Source organism: Sinocyclocheilus rhinocerous, unplaced genomic scaffold, assembly GCF_001515625.1.
Source record: "Sinocyclocheilus rhinocerous isolate Xijiao unplaced genomic scaffold, SAMN03320098_v1.1 scaffold200, whole genome shotgun sequence".
Classification (NCBI taxonomy): Eukaryota; Metazoa; Chordata; class Actinopteri; order Cypriniformes; family Cyprinidae; genus Sinocyclocheilus; species Sinocyclocheilus rhinocerous.
The window spans coordinates 924293-931466 of record NW_015641014.1 but is presented as its reverse complement, the minus strand read 5'-3'; the positions used below and the strand labels follow the sequence as shown (position 1 = coordinate 931466).

General features: G+C 42.7%; 1 protein-coding gene across 2 annotated transcripts in view; it reads right to left on the bottom strand.

Annotated features, from left to right (window-relative positions):
• The window catches only part of LOC107753559 (interferon-induced GTP-binding protein Mx3-like), a 13980-nt gene extending 11989 nt beyond the window's left edge, over positions 1 to 1991 (bottom strand). For both annotated transcript variants that reach the window (XM_016569724.1, XM_016569726.1), the window contains exon 1: positions 1871 to 1991. The gene's annotated coding sequence lies outside the window, so the exon portion shown is untranslated. The remainder of the gene's footprint in view (positions 1 to 1870) is intronic.
• Positions 1992 to 7174: the final 5183 nt, after the last annotated feature.

Genomic DNA, 7174 nt, shown 5'->3' with positions numbered 1-7174 from the left:
TATATATATATATATATATATATATATATATATATATATATATATATGAGTTGTCACAAACATAGATACATACGTTTTTTTTATATATTTAGGCCTACTTACTTTATTACACTTTAAAAAAAAAAAAAACATCAGTTTGCAGTTTTACTAACCTTTTTCAACATGCCCTTTGTAGAATCAGATGATCTAATAAATATGAAATTTCCCTCCCTCGATCAATTCTCAATTGGAAACTGTGACAATGAACCAGGTAAAATAGAAATTCACTTTGATGATCTTCTCGAAGGCATCCAAAAGGACTGGAGCCGAAAGGTCAAAAAGCAAAAGAAGGAACGTAGAAGAAAACAGGACGGGACATCAACTGATGGAGCAGCAGGAAATAATTTTTAGAATAAGGAAAATAATTCAATTTCTGCAGAAACAGGAGGATTTGAATAAGAAAATTATGAGAATGCTGAAGGAAATTATTGATTTGGCGAATTTTAATTTGGAATTGCAATCTCTAGCAAATGATATTAAAGCTTTGAGATTGCAGACGTCTGCTATAAAATCTGAAAAGTCTTAAAAAGGCAGTAATAGGATGTACATTCTGTTAAGAGTTTTTTGCACAACAGTTAAAAACTGCCACGTATGTATACTTTGTGCTCACTGTACAATGATTGTGTAAGGAGGTGCATTTTGCAATAATGTTGCAGAATGGACCCTCTTTCTTAAGTGTTGTATTGTGATATGTTTTATCTTATCTTAAAAGAAATGTTGCGATATAGTTTAGAAACTGCTATTTGCCTAGCCTACGCCTTTAATATGTTGTAATTGTTTAGATTAAAGTAGATATAGATTAGCTTGCTTCTCTAAAAAGATGCTGTAATTACTCCATTTGAACTTATGCTTCTGTGAGGTTGCTAACTATGTCAAAGGTCACATTTCCCGGCATACGCAATTTATGCCCCGCTCATACAAAGAGTAATGGGTGTATGTGTTTGTGCATTATCTGAATTTGGAGATACGGAAAGGAGACGTATTGTATGTATGACTATAAAATGTGATGTTTGGAACACATTCGTGCCGCAAATCGAGGTGAAGACTTCTCGCTGTTTATTTTTTATTTTAATGCTTATGAGTTATTGTTTTTAATAAAGCGAAACCATTTACAATGGTGATGCGTTAAACTTCTTTTTAAACAAGTCTCTTGAGTATTTTATTAAGAATAACCTATTATCAGAACTTGAATATAAAACATCCAAAGAAGCCCCATAGAGACACGGACTCTGGCTGAGCAGACATGGACATCGGTGAAGAATTCTAAAAGTTTCTAGCTACATCTCCCAAAACAAGAGGTAAGGGCGGTATTTATTTATTGCAACTGCTTGTGGGAAGCAAAGATGTGAATTAGAGGATTTATTGATTTCTTTATCGATTAAAAAACACAACACCTTCAATTAATGATGAATCCACAAATTCAGTTATTTTCGTACGGTAAGAAAAGCCTTCCAGTTGACTCCACTTGTTACCTTCTTCAGCCTCAACTCTAATGGACTATCAACTTATAGTATCAACGTATCCCTCTTAATAAACTCTCCCCTAATTTTTTCACTGTAAAGATAAAAATTTAGCTTTAATTATTTTTTTCATGCATTTGTCTCCCGCTCTCTCTTTATTATGCTCATTAAAGCACTTTAAATTATCACTATATGTAAAACATGCTATAATGTAAATTTCTAACTGTCCACCCCCTGTCACGCTACAGAAGAAGACCTCGAGGAGACAGACAGGTAAGTTCGTAATCTTTATTCAATAGCTTAAAGCTGAGAGTGGAAGATTCAAAGCAACCGGTAAACAATACTTTCAACAACAGGTTGAGCCAACTTACCTCAAGCAGGTAACTGTATTGTGTCTCTCTTGCAGGTTCGGCGGAGAAGCTCAAAGGAGACAGAGGATGAAGACGGGTGAGTTCAGGTAAGTCCACAGGTAAGAGAGTCCGGGTAAGGAGTCATGAAGTGAACTCAAGACCAGACAGCGTACAAGAGCAGGTCTTGATTGGGCGGTGACAGGTGCAGCGAATTAGAACTGATTGTGATCGTGCGTGATGGGTGATTGGTTCTGACGAGGCTGGTGTATCTGTGACACAACCCCCATAACAAAAATTATGTATAACAGGGCTATTTGATTCTGTTCCTGGAGGGCCATAACGCACAGTGTTTAGTTCCAACCTTGATTAAACAAAGAACGAGCAAATCAGGGTGTTCAAAATTGTTATTATTATGGGCAGGTGTATTTGCTTAGGGTTGGAGCTGAACTCTATGGGCTGTGGCCCTCCAGGAAATGGATTTGAATAGATTTGTTTGTTTTGAGATGATGATGACGAACTTACTGTTGACCTTATAATGTCCTTAGTCGTTTCATTTTTAGTTAATAAATAAATAATAAGACAGCTATTCCATTAAGTCAGCACAGCACTTAACCTGATCCCAGAGGTCTATACTGATGTGTTCTTGTGCCAGATGCATATTTTTCTATCATTTTCTTCCTGTCCATCCGGTGAGATTTTGCATCCCTTCTAGCCACGATAAGGTTGAGGGGACGTATGTGTTCTTACCACACACACACACACACACACACTATCTCAAAGCCAAATTAGATGTCCACCATCACTATTATCATTACCACTAAAAGTATGTAAATAAGTATTTTTTCGTTATGTTCAATAAATTAATCGGAAGAGTTTAAATTTACTACAAGACATGACATTGGATTATGTGTGTGTAAAGCATGTGTTGCATTTCCAAGCCATCAGTACTTAAATAGTGATAGTATTTTGAGAACTATCACTATCTTCATCACTTCTTTGATCTGGAGATGAGAAAAAAACTGAACTGGACATTTTGCCGAATTTGCCTGAACTGGACATTTTCTGGAAAATGAAAAGAGAAAGAAAAGATTAAAAAGTTCTAAGAATATGTCCTTGCTTTTGGATGCCTCTTATAAACTGTGTTATTTAGGTTTCACCCAAATAGAGTGTTTGTGGTGATGCTGAAAATAAATAAAAAAATAAAGTATGTCAGACTGATTTTATAGTGTCACACCCATTATGCAAGTGGCAGTAAACATAAGAATGCAAATGCCAGTAGACACAGATTGAACAAGTCAGGGAGGTGGATCTGCACTGCACTATTCTTCTGCCTGTCCCACTAGAGTTTTAAACCTTTCATTGTTTGATTGTTTGATTTCAGAATTTTTGGATATGATATGTATCTGTATCTATCCTACAAAATGTTAATGATTGTATTGGAGTTGCAATAATGTTAGTGTAAGTTGGTTCATCACAGTTCAGTCGGGTTCTTCAGCACTGTCCAATCGCGGTCCGGGCCACATCTGTGCACTATTTAGCCACAAAAATAATCTACTCAGCTTCAAAGTGTCACAGTCTGCAGCTGGAGTGCTCAAGACGGTCACCAGAGGGCACTCCTGTGGTTTTGTGTGAGTACATGGCTTGTGTTGTGTTTGTTTGGTGCCATGTGCTCTCTCCTGTCTTATTGTCTGTCCCCTCCCCTCTTGTCACCTCATTATTGTTTCAGTTGCTCCACCTCTGTCTCCCTCGTTACCCTCCTCGTTTATCTCCCTATTTATTCTCCAGGTGTCTGCAGTCCTGTGCTGATCCGTTGTTATATGTCAGTAGTGTTTTTGTCGTGTTGGAAGTGGATGTACCCGTGTTGCTCCCTACTGTGCTGTGCTGTGCTCTGCCCTGGCCTGCCTGCCTGTTTTCCCCCTCGGGGCAGTTTTTGTTGTTGTTTTGTTTTATTTTATTATTAAAAAGACCCATTCTTCCTGCACCTTGAGTCCTCGCCTCATCTCTCCACATGCCTCGTGACAGAACGGATCAGCCATTTGAGGACTCAGCGGAGAATGGGCTCACTCCAGCTTCCAGCCGTGACTAACTGCAGCCCCCTCTACCAACGCATGCTCCAGGTAGCATCATTGAGTTCCCTCCGTCAAACAGTGCACTGACCTGAGGGAATTTGCTGTGGAGTTCAGGAGTGCTGTGGAGGGGCTGGATTATAACAATGCGGCTCTCAAGGATTTGGTGGTCCTAAGTCCGGTGGTCCTGGAGGACCTGACTCTGGTAGTCCCAGTTCCGGTGGTCCTGAAGGACCCGAATCTGGTGGACCCTAGCCTGGTGGTCCTGAAGGAGCTGACTCCAGTGGTCCCAAGTTCGATGGACCCAGAGACCCCTGAGCCACCTGCTCCAGAACAGCCTGTCACAGAACAACCCATTCTCACTACTACTGCCACGAGGGCCATCATCGAGCAGCCCGCTCCCCTTGTTCCGGCCATGAAGGCCGCCACAGAGCCGCTCGCTCTCACTGCTGTTGCCATAGAGGCCGTCACTGAGCAATCTGCTCTCCTTGTCTCGGCCACAAAGACCGCTACAGAGCCACCCAATTTCTCTGCTGCTGCCTTAGTAAAGAAGGCCATCTTTGCTTTTCACCTCAGGGCTGTTCTGTGTGCATGGGCTGCTTCAAAGTCCACTCCAGAACCCGTTCCAGTCTGGGAGCCTTCAGAGTCCAGTTATGAACCCGCTCCAGTCCGGCAGCCTTCAGAGTCCACTCATGAACTCGCTCCAGTCCGGGAGCCTTCGGAGTCCACTCATAAGCCAGCTCCAGTCCAGGAGCCTTCAGAGTCCACTCATGAACTCGTCCAGTCCGGGAGACTTCAGAGTCCACTCAAGAGCCAGCTCCAGTCCGGGAGCCTTCAGAGTCCACTCAAGAGCCAGCTCCAGTCCGGGAGCATTCAGAGTCCACTCATGAACCCGCTCCAGTCCGGGAGCCTTCAGAGTCCACTCAAGAGCCCGCTTCAGTCCGGGAGCCTTCAGAGTCCACTCCAGAGCCCGCTCCATTCCAGGAGCCTTCAGGGCCTAATCCAGTTCCTCCCGAGGTGGCGGCTTCTGCTGCAGAGCCTCCCGAGGCGGCGGCATTTACTTCAGCTCCTCTCAAGTGGTGGATCTCTTCTCCGCCTGCTCCGCCCTGGTGGGCTTTGGCTCTGCCTGCTCTGCTCTGGTAGGTTTCAGCTCCGCCTGCTCTGCCCTGGTGGGCTTACGCTCCACCCTGGTTCCATGATCTACCTCAGGATCCAGGTCCTCATCCGCTACACGGGCCTGGCCCACCGTCCCTCCCCCTAGTCCACCTCCATTCCACCTCCTTCCTGGATTCCTTTGACATTTGGTGGAGCGTCTGAAATCCGCTCCTTGAGGGAGGGGTTATGTCACAGTCTGCAGCTGGAGTGCCCAAGACGGCCACCAGAGGGCACTCCTGTGGTTTTGTGTGAGCAAATGGCTTGTGTTGTGTTTGTTTGGTGCCATGTGCTCTCTCCTGTCTTATTGTCTGTCCCCTCCCATCTTGTCACCTCATTATTATTTCAGTTGCTCCACCTGTGTCTCCCTCATTACCATAGTATAAAAACATGGACGTAGTGTCCGTGACGTCACCCGTAGGTTTCTGAAGAGCGGTTTTGAAGCTCAAAGTTGGCGGAGCCGGCCATCGCCATCTAGGCAGCGCGTCACCGCGCGTCACTCCCTGATAATCGAAAATGGGCAAAGAAGCGGGAGCTGGTTGCTGAAACCACGGCCCCCTAGCTCGACGATGGTGACAGCAGCGGCAATCCACCTGTCACTCAAGTGGCCACGCCCTTAATTATGCAGAACTTTAAGGCTTAATATAATATAAACGGATGAGTTATAAAAAAAATCACCCCACTCACAATTGTCATGAAGGGCAAAATTAGCTATATAGACCAAAACCACTTTTTGTACCAGGCTGTAAACATATTTTTTTCTGCTGTAAAGTTGGGCATTTTGGAGCCAGTGTCCTCTAGTGGCCAGTCGATGAATTGCAGTTTTAGTCACTTCCATGTTGGTTTCACGAGAGAGACCGGAAGGTTGCCGCTTGCTCGTTACCCTGTTATATGTCAGTAGTGTTTGTCGTGTTGGAAGTGCCCTGGCCTGCCTGCCTGTTTTCCCCCTCGGGGCAGTTTTTGTTGTTGTTTTGTTTTATTTTATTATTAAAAAGACCCATTCTTCCTGCACCTTCAGTCCTCGCCTCATCTCTCCACACGCCTTGTGACAGAAATCTTCGAAACAAATAACTAAGTGAGCAGTATGGAAAAAAGAAACAGTCGTGTTCTGAATTAAATATAGATTACTTTACTATCAAGGTTAATAGCCCTTTTAAAAGGATTACTTTCAAGATGTAATGAAATCCAGCAATATTGTGACGAGTGGGGCGGGGACGAGAGCCGTGGGAACGGAGCGAGGCCAGTGGAGTAAGTGATAATGCACGACACCTGCGCCACTCACTGGTCTCGAGTCCCACGGAGGAGTCCCACTCGTCACAAAGGTTTTTCTAACAATAGATAATGCCATTCTTTTTGGATGATGTTTTCTTATACATTGTATAATTTAGGTTTTAGTCAGACAAAGTATTTGTGGTTTTTGCTGAAGATAAATCCCAAGAGAGTGAAATCCTGTGTGTCAGACAGCTTAAATAGTGTGTCACACCCATGGTATTAATGAAAGTGGACAGAGATTGAACATGTCAGACAGTTGGGTTAGCCACACTGGACTGGCACACTGGAAAGTTTTTTTTTGTTTTTTTTTGTCAGGGTGCCTGTATGACTTCAATAGCATTTCAGATGTTTTTGTCCACACAATGAGGTCCAAAACAATATTGGACTTCACTAACTTTCATTCTATGGACAAAAAAGTATTTTTCATTTTTATATATATATATATATATATATATATATATATATATATATGCTGTTTTAGCATGCTGCTAGCATGTTTAGATAGATCCATGTTGGCAGCATGTTAGTTGCTATAGGCTTCGTTAGTGAAAGAGTCAGATGAAGGCCCATGAGGATAGACAATTAATTAAACAAATGAGAAGCACTCTCTTGATGATAGACCTTGGATTTGATGCTATCCTGTGCTTTATCTCCTGCTCTGTGATTACTACTTCATCAGGCAATAAACTGATTAGTGTTTAGTGACTTGTCAAAATATATGTAAAATGTAATGAATTTTATGAATAAAATGACATTATTTTGTTAAAATTATGTATAACAGGGCTATTTGATTCTGTTCCTGGGGGGCCATAAGGCACAGTGTTTAGTTCCAACC